Source organism: Oncorhynchus clarkii, chromosome 24 (genome assembly GCF_045791955.1).
Source record: "Oncorhynchus clarkii lewisi isolate Uvic-CL-2024 chromosome 24, UVic_Ocla_1.0, whole genome shotgun sequence".
NCBI lineage: Eukaryota > Metazoa > Chordata > Actinopteri > Salmoniformes > Salmonidae > Oncorhynchus > Oncorhynchus clarkii.
The window spans coordinates 33,912,216-33,928,381 of NC_092170.1; positions in this window are offsets into that span (position 1 = coordinate 33,912,216).

The following is a 16,166-nucleotide window of genomic DNA, read 5'->3' on the forward strand; positions in this document are numbered from 1 at the left end:
TAATGATTGATTAACTTGGAAGCAGATTCATGTTCTGCAAAGTAGCCTACTGTGAGTTTACAATACACACACACACACACACACACACAGGCCTGATTAGAGACCGCAGACACACAATCATTTCCCATCCACCATCCACTTCCCTCATCCCCAATCCTATCATCCCCTGCCCTCCCCTTCATAGATAACAGCAAGGGATCTGTGCAGTACTAGGAAGAATGGCCTATAGCATGACACTGATGTTAATCTTTCTGGTGTTATTGAATGCATAGCGTTGTTGTTGTTTTACTGTAATGTATTCATGTAATGACCGTAAAGGATTTAATTTCACATTTTATGACTGTGCTCTTGGTCTGGTAATGAAGAGCTAAGGCAATTAACTGTTATCTGTTCTGTCAGGAAAGCTGTTGGTGTGTGTGTGTGTGTGTGTGTGTGTGTGTGTGTGTGTGTGTGTGTGTGTGTGTGTGTGTGTGTGTGTGTGTGTGTGTGTGTGTGTGTGTGTGTGTGTGTGTGTGTGTGTCAGTGGAGTAGAGAGGCACTAAGGTCTGTGTGAAAACAGAGAAGATAAGTCAGTCTTAATAATCCTCTGTCTGCTCTACCAACCTGTCTAAAACAGCTATCTGATGAATATCTCTAAAATATGTACACACACACACACACACACACAAACGAAAATGTAGACAGACACACACAGAGTTATACTCATGGAACACTTTCTCAATGGCTCTCATATAAACTAATCAAACACGGAGCCCCTAAACTCTGATATTTTCCCTTAACATCATGTGCAACATCAGGTACATCATCAGGTTTAACATCAGGTGCGTCATCAGGTGCAACATTGGGTTTAACATCAGGTGCATCATCAGGTTTAACATCAGGTTTATCATCAGGTTTAACATCAGATGCGTCATCAGGTGCAACATCAGGTGCGTCATCAGGTGCAACATCAGGTTTAACATCAGGTGCAACATCAGGTTTAACATCAGGTGCAACACCAGGTTTAACATCAGGTGCGTCATCAGGTTTAACATCAGGTTTAACATCAGGTTTAACATCAGGTGCGTTATCAGGTGCAACATCAGGTTTAACATCAGGTGCAACATCAGGTTTAACATCAGGTTTAACATCAGGTTTAACATCAGGTGCGTCATCAGGTGCATCACCAGGTTTAACATCAGGTGCAACATCAGGTTTAACATCAAGTTTAACATCAGGTGCGTCATCAGGTGCAACACCAGGTTTAACATCAGGTGCAACATCAGGTGCGTCATCAGGTGTAACATCAGGTGTAACATCAGGTGTAACATCAGGTGCAACATCAGGTGCATCATCAGGTTTAACATCAGGTGCGTCATCAGGTGTAACATCAGGTGTAACATCAGGTGTAACATCAGGTGTAACATCAGGTTTAACATCAGGTGCAACATCAGGTGCGTCATCAGGTGTGTCTAATTCAACCACAGAAGCTCTTTAGGATGGGACTTCTACAGTAGAAGCCTTCTCCAATTAAACCTTGTCTGATTGGACAGTAGGTTTGATCCCACGTGTATCAGAGGGTCACATCTCTGTTCCCATTCCAGCCCAATGCCTTCTCTCTGTTCGACGTTCTGATATCCATCCCTGATAAAGGAAAACTAGAGATGCTCCTGCTTGAGCAGAGCGTGTCGGCAAGGGAGAGGCCCATGAAGACATTCTCATATTCCCAGAGTGCATCAGAGAGAGGAACGCTACTGTGGGAACACTACGGAATCATGCACCGCATCATAGATAGAGGAGGGGATGGGAGCAGAGGGGATGGGAGGAGAGGGGAGAGTAGGGAGGGGAGGGAAGGGGATGGGAGGGGGAGAAGGGGAAAGGAAAGTATGGGAAAGGAGAGGAGAGGAGGGAAAAGGAGAGGAAAGGAGGGGAAAGGAGAGGAGGGTAGAATAGGGGCAAGGAGAGGGGAGGAGGGGAAAGAAGAGGAGAGGAGGGAGGGGAGGAAAATGAGAGGAGGGGAGGGAGGGGAGGAAAATGAGAGGAGAGGAGGGGGAAGGAGAGGAGGGGAAAGGAGAGGAGGTAAGGAAAGGAGAGGAGAGGAGAGGAGAGGAGAGGAGAGGAGAGGAGAGGAGAGGAGAGGAGAGGAGAGGAGAGGAGAGGAGAGGAGAGGAGAGGTGAGCAGAGGAGAGGAGAGGAAAGGGGAGGATGGGAAAGGAGAGGAGGTAAGGAAAGGAGAGGAGGGGAAAGGAGAGGAGAGGAGAGGAGAGGAGAGGAAAGGAGAAGAGGGGAAAGGAGAGGAAATGAGAGGCGAGCAGAGGGGAGGAGAGGAGAAGGAGAGGAAGGAGAGGAGAGGAGAGGAGAGGAGAGGAGAGGAGAGGAATGGAGAGGAGAGGAATGGAAAGGAGAGGAGGGGAGAGGAAAGGAGAAGAGGGGAAAGGAGAGGAATTGAAAGGAGAGGAAAGGAGAGGAGAGGAGAGGAAAGGAGAGGAGAGGAAAGGAAAGGAGAGGAGAGGAAAGGAGAGGAGGGGAAATGAGAGGAGATGAGACGAAGGGAGAGGAGGGGAAAGGAGAGGAGAGGAAGGGAGAGGAGGGGAAAGGAGAGGAGAGGAGATGAAGGGAGAGGAGGGGAAAGGAGAGGAATTGAGAGGAGAGGAGGGGAAAGGAGAGGAGAGGAAAGGAAAGGAGGGTCAGAGCAGAGGGGTGGAGGGGAAAGGAGATGAGGTAAAAAGGAGAGGAGAGGAGGAGAATGAGAAGAGAGGGGAGCAGATGGAAGGAGGAGAAAGGAGAGGAGGGGAGTGGAAAGGAGAGGAGGGGAAAGGAGGGGAAAGGAGAGGAGAGGAGATTAAATGAGAGGGGGGAAATGAGAGGAGAGGAAAGGAGAGGAGAGGGGAGCAGATGGGAGGAGGAGAAAGAAGAGGAGGGGAGTGGAAAGGAGAGGAGGGGAAGGAGAGGAGAGGGGAAAGGAGAAGAGAGTAGGGGAAAGGAGAGGAGAGGAGGGGAAATGAGGGGAGAGGAAGGGAAAGGAGAGGCGAGACCAGATGAATATGGAGCGAAAGAGGGAGTAGGTGTAGAGGATAGGGAGGAGACAGATCAACATTGAGAGAATAATGTCCTTGCTTCAGACAGATAATGATGAACAAGCTATGCAATGCTGTCCTTAGAATAACAACCTTCTCCATAGATTCCCATGGTGGAGGGAATGGGAGAGGGCTTAGAGAGAGAGGGGGCACATAGTACGATCATGACAGCTAATAAAAGGGAGAGAGGTAAGAAAAGGGCAGTGAGAAAAGACAAAGGGAAGAATGAAAAAGACCAGAAGAATGAAAAAGACAAGCATGAAACATCAAAAAGAGAATAAACAAGCTGGTACTTGTTCAGCATCCAAGGTCGCTTTTGTCAACTTCTGTTAAAGGAATAGTTATATCCAAACCTCCCATTAACAGCTTAATAATCCTTCAAATCAAACCAGCATTTATTTATACAGCACAAGCATGGAACGCTTCTCTCTTTCTTCTCTATTCATCCTCCCCTCTCTCTCCTCTTTTCTCTCCTAGTTTCTCTATCCCTCTCTCTCTCCTCTTTTCTCTCCTAGTTTCTCTATCCCTCTCTCTCTCCCCTCTCCTAGTTTCTCTATCCCTCTCTCTCTCCTCTCTCCTCTCCTAGTTTCTCTATCCCTCTCTCTCTCCTCTTTTCTCTCCTAGTTTCTCTATCCCTCTCTCTCTCCTCTTTTCTCTCCTAGTTTCTCTATCCCTCTCTCTCTCCTCTTTTCTCTCCTAGTTTCTCTATCCCTCTCTCTCTCCTCTCTCCTCTCCTAGTTTCTCTATCCCTCTCTCTCTCCTCTCTCCTCTCCTAGTTTCTCTATCCCTCTCTCTCTCCTCTCCTAGTTTCTCTATCCCTCTCTCTCTCCTCTCTCCTCTCCTAGTTTCTCTGTCCCTCTCTCTCTCCTCTCTCCTCTCCTAGTTTCTCTATCCCTCTCTCTCTCCTCTCTCCTCTCCTAGTTTCTCTATCCCTCTCTCTCTCCTCTCCTAGTTTCTCTATCCCTCTCTCTCTCCTCTCTCGTCTCCTAGTTTCTCTATCCCTCTCTCTCTCCTCTTTTCTCTCCTAGTTTCTCTATCCCTCTCTCTCTCCTCTTTTCTCTCCTAGTTTCTCTCTCCCTCTCTCTCTCCTCTCTCCTCTCCTAGTTTCTCTATCCCTCTCTCTCTCCTCTTTTCTCTCCTAGTTTCTCTATCCCTCTCTCTCTCCTCTCTCCTCTCCTAGTTTCTCTATCCCTCTCGGTCTCCTCTTTTCTCTCCTAGTTTCTCTATCCCTCTCTCTCTCCTCTCTCCTCTCCTAGTTTCTCTATCCCTCTCTCTCTCCTCTCTCCTCTCCTAGTTTCTCTATCCCTCTCTCTCTCCTCTCTCCTCTCCTAGTTTCTCTACCCTCTCTCTCTCCTCTCCTAGTTTATCTATCCCTCTCTCTCTCCTCTCTCCTCTCCTAGTTTCTCTATCCCTCTCTCTCTCTCCTCTTTTCTCTCCTAGTTTCTCTATCCCTCTCTCTCTCCTCTCTCCTCTCCTAGTTTCTCTATCCCTCTCTCTCTCCTCTCTCCTCTCCTAGTTTCTCTATCCCTCTCTCTCTCCTCTCTCCTCTCCTAGTTTCTCTATCCCTCTCTCTCTCCTCTCTCCTCTCCTAGTTTCTCTATCCCTCTCTCTCTCCTCTCTCCTCTCCTAGTTTCTCTATCCCTCTCTATCTCCTCTTTTCTCTCCTAGTTTCTCTATCCCTCTCTCTCTCCTCTTTTCTCTCCTAGTTTCTCTATCCCTCTCTCTCTCCTCTCTCCTCTCCTAGTTTCTCTATCCCTCTCTCTCTCCTCTTTTCTCTCCTAGTTTCTCTATCCCTCTCTCTCTCCTCTCTCCTCTCCTAGTTTCTCTATCCCTCTCTCTCTCCTCTCTCCTCTCCTAGTTTCTCTATCCCTCTCTCTCTCTCCTCTCTCCTCTCCTAGTTTCTCTATCCCTCTCTCTCTCCTCTCCTAGTTTCTCTATCCCTCTCGGTCTCATCCGTCTTTACCCTACTCACTTTCTTTATCTCTCTCTATCTGGTTATCCCTCCCTCTGCCCTCCCTCCCTCTGCCCTCCCTCCCTCCCTCTGCCCTCCCTCCCTCCCTCCCTCCCTCCCTCCCTCCCTCCCTCCCTCCCTCCCTCCCTCCCTCCCTCCCTCCCTCCCTCTCCCTCCCTCTGCCCTCCCTCCCTCCCTCCCTCCCTCCCTCTCTCTGCCCTCCCTCCCTCCCTCCCTCTGCCCTCCCTCCCTCCCTCTGCCCTCCCTCCCTCCCTCTGCCCTCCCTCCCTCCCTCCCTCCCTCTCTCTGCCCTCCCTCCCTCCCTCCCTCCCTCCCTCCCTGCATAGAGGCAGTGTAGTCTTTTATAAGAAGTGTAATATTAAATAAACACTTAGTGTGGTTCTCCTGCTGACCTTGCTCCACTGACTCCATTAGAACATTGACCTTCAGAGGAGTAACTCACCTGAACTGGCCCGGGACTGAACATGCTCACACTTTATTTGGAAAGTCTGAATTTTCATGCTCTAAAGATGGTCAGACTATCAACAGACTATCTGTTGATAAGCAACTGCTTACAAAGGTTACGGTTAGGTTTAGAATAAGGGTTAGGGTTAAAGTTAAGGCTAGGGTAAGTGTTACGTTTGGGGTTAGGATAAGGGTTAGGGTAAGTGTTACGTTTGGGGTTAGGATAAGGGTTAGGGTAAGTGTTACGTTTGGGGTTAGGATAAGGGTTAGGGTAAGTGTTACGTTTGGGTTTAGGATAAGGGTTAGGGTAAGTGTTACGTTTGGGGTTAGGATAAGGGTTAGGGTAAGTGTTACGTTTGGGGTTAGGATAAGGGTTAGGGTAAGTGTTACGTTTGGGTTTAGGATAAGGGTTAGGGTAAGTGTTACGTTTGGGGTTAGGATAAGGGTTAGGGTAAGTGTTACGTTTGGGTTTAGGATAAGGGTTAGGGTAAGTGTTACGTTTGGGGTTAGGATAAGGGTTAGGGTAAGTGTTACGTTTGGGGTTAGGATAAGGGTTAGGGTAAGTGTTAAGGTTAGGGTTAGGGTTAGAACTAGAGCTAGAGTTAGTAGATAGTTAGTTGAAATGTTACTGATAGTCTGTAGAGCATCTACAGATTGACTGTCTAAAATAAAGTGTTACCCTCTCACATCCACACAAACCCTCATGCACACAGTCCAATCAGGTCACGTCTCTCTTTTGCCTCAAGCCCTCCCCTACCACCACAGCTAATCTTCTTTCATCTGACAGTAAGCCCAGGGATGAGGGGATGAGAGGATGAGGGGATGGGGTGACGGGAATAGGGGATGAGGGGATGGGAGGTGACGGGATGAGGGGATGAGGGGATGGGGAGGTGGGGGGATGAGGGGATGAGGGGATGAGGAGGTGACGGGATGAGGGGATAGGAGGTGACGGGATGAGGGGATGAGGGGATGGTGGGGGGATGAGGGGATGGGGGGGTGGGGGGATGAGGGGATGGGAAAGGGGACGATAAGGGAGAAGAGAAGAAAGACAGAAAGGATCTGTGCTCTTTGACCTCTGACCCACGGTCTCACAGCTCTCCGTGGAGAATGGTTGTCTGAAAGCCACAATGCCCGTCTGTGTTGCTAGACAATCCACAAAGACTCACATGCACACACATGTATTTACACAGACAGACAGACACACACACACCCCTACTCTACAGTACTATACTCGGAGCTCCATAAGAGATGTGAGGAACCCCCAAAATCCCCTCTCCGTGTCTGAGAATACTTTAATTCACCCCAATACCAGGCGAACACTACACGACTTTCAAAATGCTAACATCTCTGAGCCTCTCACATTATAAAACAGTCTTTCCTGTAGTTAGTTGTCTTGGCAACGTAGTGATGCTCACACTAAACCATGTGGCACAGACGGGAGGTCACACAATGCAACATTCTTCACGTGGTCGTGAGGATTCTCCATACCACACTAAAACAATGACACGATTAGATTATTAATGTAGCTAGAACGAGCTGTGGCTCAAAGCAGCCTTATAAACATTTCCAGTCAGACACTCACACTTTGTCATACAGTGTTGAAATATCTAGCCAACAGTTTGAATTGAATAATATTGCCTGCGAACTTCAGAGCTCTAACAATTTCCCTTTGGCTTCGGTTTTGTGTAAAACCATGAGGTGGGACAGGCTGCCCGGCCAAACTGAGCAATTAGGGGAGAAGGGCCTTGGTCAGGGAGGTGACCAAGAACCCGATGGTCACTCTGACAGAGCTCCAGAGTTCCTCTGTGGGGATGGGAGAACCCATACATACCATACATACCTCTACAAAGTCATGTCGCATATTCTTGACTCTGTCAGAGTTTCTCTCAAATGGCACCTTGTAAAGTTGTTTCATCGTCACTCGGTGCCGTTGGAGGATGCGTTGTATGGTCGACAGGCTTACAGCATTGATGTTGTTCCAGTTTTTTCCAACTGCTTACACACAAAATCTTTTCATGTCACACGATTTTTGAAACCTCTCACTCAAAGTGCAAAACTACACACCAAATATCCAAAACCATAAGCTATTTCTCAGCCTTTGACTCAGTTGTCAATTGCATAAAACACTTTTTTCAAAACACTACACACAATTCTCTACCTAAAACACAAAAATCTAACAGGAAGTGACTTGCTTTCCTTTTCCAAACACAACCAATCAAAATGCTACACTTATTCACCAGGTCACACACACTCCTCACATGTGCAAACACTAATGGCTTAACTGATCAATAACCAATCACTGCTTTACTGTAGTATAGGCCTATAAATAGGTCAAAGGTCAGATTACCTGTTTTGAACAATGGATGCCAACAAGGGACAGAGAGCAAGAGGAGTAGGAGGGAGAGGAAGAGGAAGAAGAGGGCAAAGAAGAGAAGGAAGGCAAGCCATCTCTAATGAGATTAGGGCAACACTTGTTGATCATGTGATCAACCACGGTTTGACCATGAGAGAGGCTGGACTGAGAGTCCAGACCAACTTGAGTCGATTTACAGTGGCGTCCATAATTCGAACCTTCAGAAATGAGAACAGGTATGCAACTATCGAATGACTATTTTAGCATTACAGTAATGTACTGTAAAATACGTATGACTGCATAGTATTGCATAAACATTTGTAACTCTAAGCCATCCATTTACTGCACTGCATTGAATGAATGAGGTTGGTTATCATGCTGTGCTACATTGTTTTGTACATTGTTTACAGTTCCTATGCTGAACACATACTGTGTTTGAATTCTGTACAGAGTGGAAAGGCAAAGACATCATGGAGGACGAGGACGCTTGTTTACAGATGTACAAGAGACTGCAATTATAAATATGGTTTTGGCCAACAATGCAATTAGGATTCGAGAGATAAGAGAGCATATCTTGAAGAATGACACCATATTTAACAACATCAATGCTGTCAGCCTGTCGACCATACAACGCATCCTCCAACGGCACCGAGTGACGATGAAACAACTTTACAAGGTGCCATTTGAGAGAAACTCTGACAGAGTCAAGAATATGCGACATGACTTTGTAGAGGTATGTATGCAACACCACTTCCAGTACTTCAGACCATATTTACTCATCTGTATATCCTTTTGTCTGTTACAGAGAGTATTGGAGCTGGATGCCCATGTAATTTGCCATGAATTTATTTATGTGGATGAGGTTGGCTTCAACCAACCTCACCAAAACCAGGCGCCGCGGAAGAAATGTAATAGGACAGAGGGCAATTACCAATGTCCCTGGACAGCGTGGGGGTAATATAACTATGTGTGCTGCCATCACTCAAAACGGGGTCCTCCATCACAATGCCACACTGGGTCCGTACCACACCGGCCATATGCTCACTTTTCTGGATGCAATTTACACAATGCTTGTCCCTGATCCAGATCAGGAGCCTGCTAGATTTGTGGTTTTATGGGACAATGTTAGTTTTCACCAGGTTGTTCTGGTCCAAAACTGGTTTGCCACCCATCCACAATTTGTAGTTTTGTACCTACCCCCATATTCACCTTTTCTAAATCCCAAAGAGGAATTCTTCTCAGCCTGGCGCTGGAATGTGTATGATCGCAAACCCTATACCCGCATGCCGCTTCTCCAGGCAATGGAGGACGCATGTGGAGACATAGAGGCTGCCTCTGTCCAAGGTTGGATACGCCATGCTAGGAGATACTTCCCTCGATGTTTGGCAAGAGAAAACGTATCTTGTGATGTGGACGAAGTATTGTGGTCAGACCCAGGCCGGAGAAGAGATGAAGCGTAGCTTAGCACTGGTGACTGCCCCCCCCCACCACCAATTCCTGGACTGCCCCCCCAACAGTGTTTTTATGGTATTTCCAAAAATGTACTATTATGAAAGCAGTGTTTGCCATTTGATGCAAATGCTTCATTCTGACATGTGTTTATGGCATTTTGAATGCAGTGTTACATTTTGAATGCGGTGTTACATTTTGAATGCAGTGTTACATTTTGAATGCAGTGTTACATTTTGAATGCAGTGTTACATTTTGAATGCAGTGTTACATTTTGAATGCAGTGTTACATTTTGAAGGCATTTTGAATGCAGTGTTACATTTTGAATGCAGTGTTACATTTTGAATGCAGTGTTACATTTTGAATGCAGTGTTACATTTTGAAGGAATTTTGAATGCAGTGTTACATTTTGAATGCAGTGTTACATTTTGAATGCAGTGTTACATTTTGAATGCAGTGTTACATTTTGAATGCAGTGTTACATTTTGAAGGCATTTTGAATGCAGTGTTACATTTTGAATGCAGTGTTACATTTTGAATGCAGTGTTACATTTTGAATGCAGTGTTACATTTTGAAGGCATTTTGAATGCAGTGTTACATTTTGAATGCAGTGTTACATTTTGAATGCAGTGTTACATTTTGAAGGCATTTTGAATGCAGTGTTACATTTTGAATGTAGTGTTACATTTTGAATGCAGTGTTACATTTTGAAGGCATTTTGAATGCAGTGTTACATTTTGAATGCAGTGTTACATTTTGAAGGCATTTTGAATGCAGTGTTACATTTTGAATGCAGTGTTACATTTTGAATGCAGTGTTACATTTTGAATGCAGTGTTACATTTTGAAGGCATTTTGAATGCAGTGTTACATTTTGAATGCAGTGTTACATTTTGAATGCGGTGTTACATTTTGAATGCAGTGTTACATTTTGAATGCAGTGTTACATTTTGAATGCAGTGTTACATTTTGAATGCAGTGTTACATTTTGAATGCAGTGTTACATTTTGAATGCAGTGTTACATTTTGAATGCAGTGTTACATTTTGAATGCAGTGTTACATTTTGAATGCAGTGTTACATTTTGAAGGCATTTTGAATGCAGTGTTACATTTTTAATGCAGTGTTACATTTTGAATGCAGTGTTACATTTTGAATGCGGTGTTACATTTTGAATGCGGTGTTACATTTTGAATGCAGTGTTACATTTTGAATGCAGTGTTACATTTCGAATGCAGTGTTACATTTTGAATGCAGTGTTACATTTTGAATGCAGTGTTACATTTTGAAGGCATTTTGAATGCAGTGTTACATTTTGAATGCAGTGTTACATTTTGAATGCAGTGTTACATTTTGAAGGCATTTTGCATTTTGTGTGTGCAGTTTGGGGAATTGTGTGTAGAGTTTTGAAAAAAGGAGACAGTTTTGAAAATGTGTGTAAGCAGTTGGAAAAAACTGTAAATATGGTGTCATTCTTCAAGATATGCTCTCTTATCTCTCGAATCCTAATTGCATTGTTGGCCAAAACCATATTTATAATTGCAGTCTCTTGTACATCTGTAAACAAGCGTCCTCGTCCTCCATGATGTCTTTGCCTTTCCACTCTGTACAGAATTCAAACACAGTATGTGTTCAGCATAGGAACTGTAAACAATGTACAAAACAATGTAGCACAGCATGATAACCAACCTCATTCATTCAATGCAGTGCAGTAAATGGATGGCTTAGAGTTACAAATGTTTATGCAATACTATGCAGTCATACGTATTTTACAGTACATTACTGTAATGCTAAAATAGTCATTCGATAGTTGCATACCTGTTCTCATTTCTGAAGGTTCGAATTATGGACGCCACTGTAAATCGACTCAAGTTGGGCTGGACTCTCAGTCCAGCCTCTCTCATGGTCAAACCGTGGTTGATCACATGATCAACAAGTGTTGCCCTAATCTCATCAGATGGCTCTCCTTCCTTCTCTTCTTTGCCCTCTTCTTCCTCTTCCTCTCCCTCCTACTCCTCTTGCTCTCTGTCCATTGTTGGCATCCATTGTTCAAAACAGGTCATCTGACCTTTGACCTATTTATAGGCCTATACTACAGTAAAGCAGTGATTGGTTAGTGATCAGTTAAGCTATTAGTGTTTGCACATGTGAGGAGTGTGTGTGTGACCTGGTGAATAAGTGTAGCATTTTGATTGGCTGTGTTTGGAAAAGGAAAGCAAGTCACTTCCTGTTAGATTTTTGTGTTTTAGGTAGAGAATTGTGTGTAGTGTTTTGAAAAAAGTGTTTTATGCAATTGACAACTGAGTCAAAGGCTGAGAAATAGCTTATGGTTTTGGATATTTGGTGTGTAGTTTTGCACTTTGAGTGAGAGGTTTCAAAAATCGTGTGACATGAAAAGATTTTGTGTGTAAGCAGTTGGAAAAAAACGGTAATACCACACTCCTCAGATCTCACCTCAACATGACTCTGGGAGTATCTCCACATATCTCACTGACACATTCACACACAAAATAATAATTAGAATAATATATGTCATTTAGCAGATGCTTTTATCCATGCATGCATACATGTTATGTATGGATTGTCCCAGGAATCAAACCCACTACCCTGGTGTTACAAGCGCCATGCTCTACCAACTGGGCTACAAAGGACAAAACACATCCACAAGCTCACATGCAGATATGTACACTCTGGTGTGTGTTTATCTAGTTTTATTAATCATTGTATAGTTTGTACCTTAATGTTTATGATGTGTGTGTGTGTGTGTGTGTGTGTGTGTGTGTGTGTGTGTGTGTGTGTGTGTGTGTGTGTGTGTGTGTGTGCGTGTGTGTGTGTGTGTGTGTGTGTGTGTGTGTGTGTGTGTGTGTGTTTATAGATTTATACTTTTAGATAATATCTGAGTGTTTGTTTTTAAAGATACTATATTACTTATGGGAATGTTGGGAAATGAAATAGTTAATGCTTTCTCAGCATTGTGGCAAGTTCACCCCATGAAGATAAAGTATCTGTGAATGGTGTTGGCACTGTAAGAACAAACCTGGGGGGAGAGAGAGAGAGAGAGAGAGAGAGAGAGAGAGAGAGAGAGAGAGAGAGAGAGAGAGAGAGAGAGAGAGAGAAAGAAAGAAAGAAAGAAAGAAAGAAAGAAAGAGTGAGAGAAGAGAGTGAGAGAGAGAGAAGGGGGAGAGAGAGAGAAGGAAAAGGAACATAAAATTCAACATACCAATTAGGATCTGGCTAAAAATACTTGAATCAGTCATAGAACCCATTGCCCTTTATGGTTGTGAGGTCTGGGGTCCGCTCACCAACCAAGATGTCACAAAATGGGAAAAACACCAAATTGAGACTCTGTATGCAGAATTCTGCAAAAGATATCCTCTGTGTACAAGGTAGAACACCAAATAATGCATGCAGAGCAGAATTAGGCCGATACCCACTAATTATCCAAATCCAGAAAAGAGACGTTAAATTCCACAACCACCTAAAAGGAAGCTATTCCCAAACCTAAATAACATAACCTACAGAGAGATGAACCTGGAGAAGAGTCCCCTAAGCAAGCTGGTCCTGGGCCTCGGTTCACAAACACAAACACACCCCACAGAGCCCCAGGACAGCAACACAATTTGACCCAAAAACAAAAAGATAATTACTTGACACATTGGAAAGAATTTACAAAAAAACAGAGCAAACAAGAATGCAATTTTGCCCTAAACAGAGAGTACACAGTGGCAGAATACCTGACCACTGTGACTGACCAAAACTTAAAGGAAAGCTTTGACTATGTACAGACTCCGTGAGCGTAGCCTTGCTATTGAGAAAGGCCGCCATAGGCAGACATGGCTCTCAAGAGAAGACAGGCTATATGCACACTGCCCACAAAATGAGGTGGAAACTGAGCTGCACTTCCTAACCTCCTGCCCAATGTATGACCACATTAGAGACACATATTTCCCTCAGATTACACAGATCCACACAGAATTTGAAAGCAATTTTGATAAACTCCCATATCTACTGTATTTCTTTTCCCTTGTGTACTTTAACCATTTGTACATTGTTACAACACTGTAAATATACATAACATATTTATTGTTTTGAAACTTCTGTATGTGTAATGTTTACTGTTAATTTTTATAGTTTATTTCACTTTGTATATTATCTACCTCACTTGCTTTGGCAATGTTAACACGTTTCCCATGCCAATAACGCTCCTTGAATCGAAATGAATTGAATTGAGAGACACACAGAGAGAGAGAGAGAGAGAGAGAGAGAGAGAGAGAGAGAGAGAGAGAGAGAGAGAGAGACAGGGAGAGAGAGAGATGGAGAGAGACAGAAAGAGAGAGTAAGAGAGAAAGAAAGGCTGCCGTAGGCTATGTGCTCACTGCCCACAAAATGAGGTGGAAACTGAGCTGCACTTCCTAACCTCCTGCCAAATGTATGACCACATTAGAGACACATATTTCCCACAGATTACACAGATCCACAAAGAATTAAAAAACAAATCCAATGTTGCTTTAGACACTATAAACTCCCATATGTATTAAGTGAAATACCAGGGTGAAACACTAGGGTGAAATACTACGGTGAAATACTACGGTGAAATACCAGTGTGAAACACTAGGGTGAAGTACCAGTGTGAAACACTAGGGTGAAGTACCAGTGTGAAGTACCAGTGTGAAGTTCCAGTGTGAAATACCAGGGTGAAATACCAGGGTGAAATACCAGGGTGAAATACCAGTGTGAAACACTAGGGTGAAGTACCAGTGTGAAATACCAGTGTGAAGTTCCAGTGTGAAATACCAGGGTGAAATACCAGGGTGAAATACCAGGGTGAAATACCAGGGTGAAACACTAGGGTGAAGTACCAGTGTGAAGTACCAGTGTGAAGTTCCAGTGTGAAATACCAGGGTGAAATACCAGTGTGAAATACCAGGGTGAAATACCAGGGTGAAATACCAGTGTGAAATACCAGGGTGAAATACAAGCGGCAAGATTTGTGACCTGTTGCCACAAGAATAATATGCCATTTTCTGGAACTTTTGTGAGTGAAATGTTTACTGTAATTTTACTGTAATTTTTAAGAATATATACATAAAGTAAGCAGAGAGAATAATACAGGAATGCACAATTTATAGTCCAATATTTACACATGTATTGGGGAAGGGGGCAAGTGTTTAAATTGTGGAATTATAATAAGAGTCTGGTAGCAGCAATTGTGGTGTGTGTGTGTGTGTGTGCGTGTGCGTGTGCGTGTGCGTGTGTGTGTGTGTGTGTGTGTGTGTGTGTGTGTGCGTGTGTGTGTGTGTGTGTGAGTGAGTGCATGTGTGCTAAGGTGTGGAGAATCAGAGCAGGTGGTCAGTCCAGTTCAAGTGTTCAGCAGTCTGATGCTTTGTATACAGAAACTGTTTATGAGCCTGTTGGTGTCAGACTTCATGCTCCAATACCGTCTGCCCAACAGTAAGGGCTGGGCTGTGTGAGGTCCTTGATGATGCTGGAGGCCTGCCTCAGGCACCATTTAGATGATGTGTCCTGGGTGGGTGGGAACACGGTCCCAGTGATGTACTGGGCCGTCTTCAAACACCTGCTGGAGGGCCTTGGGGCGGCGTGCCGAATTTCTTCAATCGCCTTAGGAAGTAGAGACGCTGTTGCACCCTCTTGTTGGTCCATGTCAAGTCTTCAGCTTACATCTGTATACTTCTGACTCTTCTTTGGACACTGTGTTAACTAACCTCCAGACGAGCTTCAATGCCATACAACTCTCCTTCCGTGGCCTCCAACTGCTCTTAAATGCAAGTAAAACTAAATGCATGCTCTTCAACCGATTGCTGCCCACACCCACCTTCCTGTCAAGCATCACTACTCTGGATGGTTCTGACTTAGAATATGTGGACAACTACAAATACCTAAGTGTCTGGTTAGACTGTAAACTCTCCTTCCAGACTCACATTAAGCATCTTCAATCCAAAATTAAATCTAGAATTGCCTTCCTATTTTGCAACAAAGCATTCTTCACTCATGCTGCCAAACATGCCCTCGTAAAACTGACCATCCTACCGATCCTCGACTTCTACGATGTAATTTACAAAATAGCCTCTAACACTCTACTCAGCAAATTGGATGCAGTCTATCACAGTGCCATCCGTATTGTCACTAAAGCCCCATATACTACCCACCACTGCGACCTGTATGCTCTCGTTGGTTGGCCCTCGCTTCATATTCGTTGCCAAACCCACTGGCTCCAGGTCATCTATAAGTCTTTGCTAGGTAAAGCCCCAGCCTTATCTCAGCTCACTGGTCACCATAGCAGCACCCACCCGTAGCACGCGCTCCAGCAGGTATATTTCACTGGTCACCCCCAAAGCCAATTCCTCCTTTGGCCGCCTTTCCTTCCAGTTCTCTGCTGCCAATGACTGGAACGAATTGCAAAAATCACTGAAGCTGGAGACTCATATCTCCCTGATGAACTTTAAGCACCAGCTGTCAGAGCAGCTCACAGATCACTGCACCTGTACATAGCCCATCTGTAAATAGCCCATCCAACTACCTCATCTCCATACTGTTATTTATTTTCTTCTCCTTTTCACCCCAGTATCTCTACTTGCACATTCCTCTTCTGCACATCTATCACTCCAGTGTTTAATTGCTAAATTGTAATTACTTTGCCACTATGGCCTATGTATTGCCTTACCTCCGTTATCTTACCTCATTAGCTCACACTGTATATAGATTTTTTTCTATTGTGTTATTGACTGTACGTTTGTTTTATTCCATGTGTAACTGTGTTGTTGATTGTGTCGGACTGCTTTGCTTTATCTTGGCCAGGCCGCAGTTGTAAATGAGAACTTGTTCTCAACTAGCCTACCTGGTTAAATAAAGGATAAATAAATAAATAAAATAA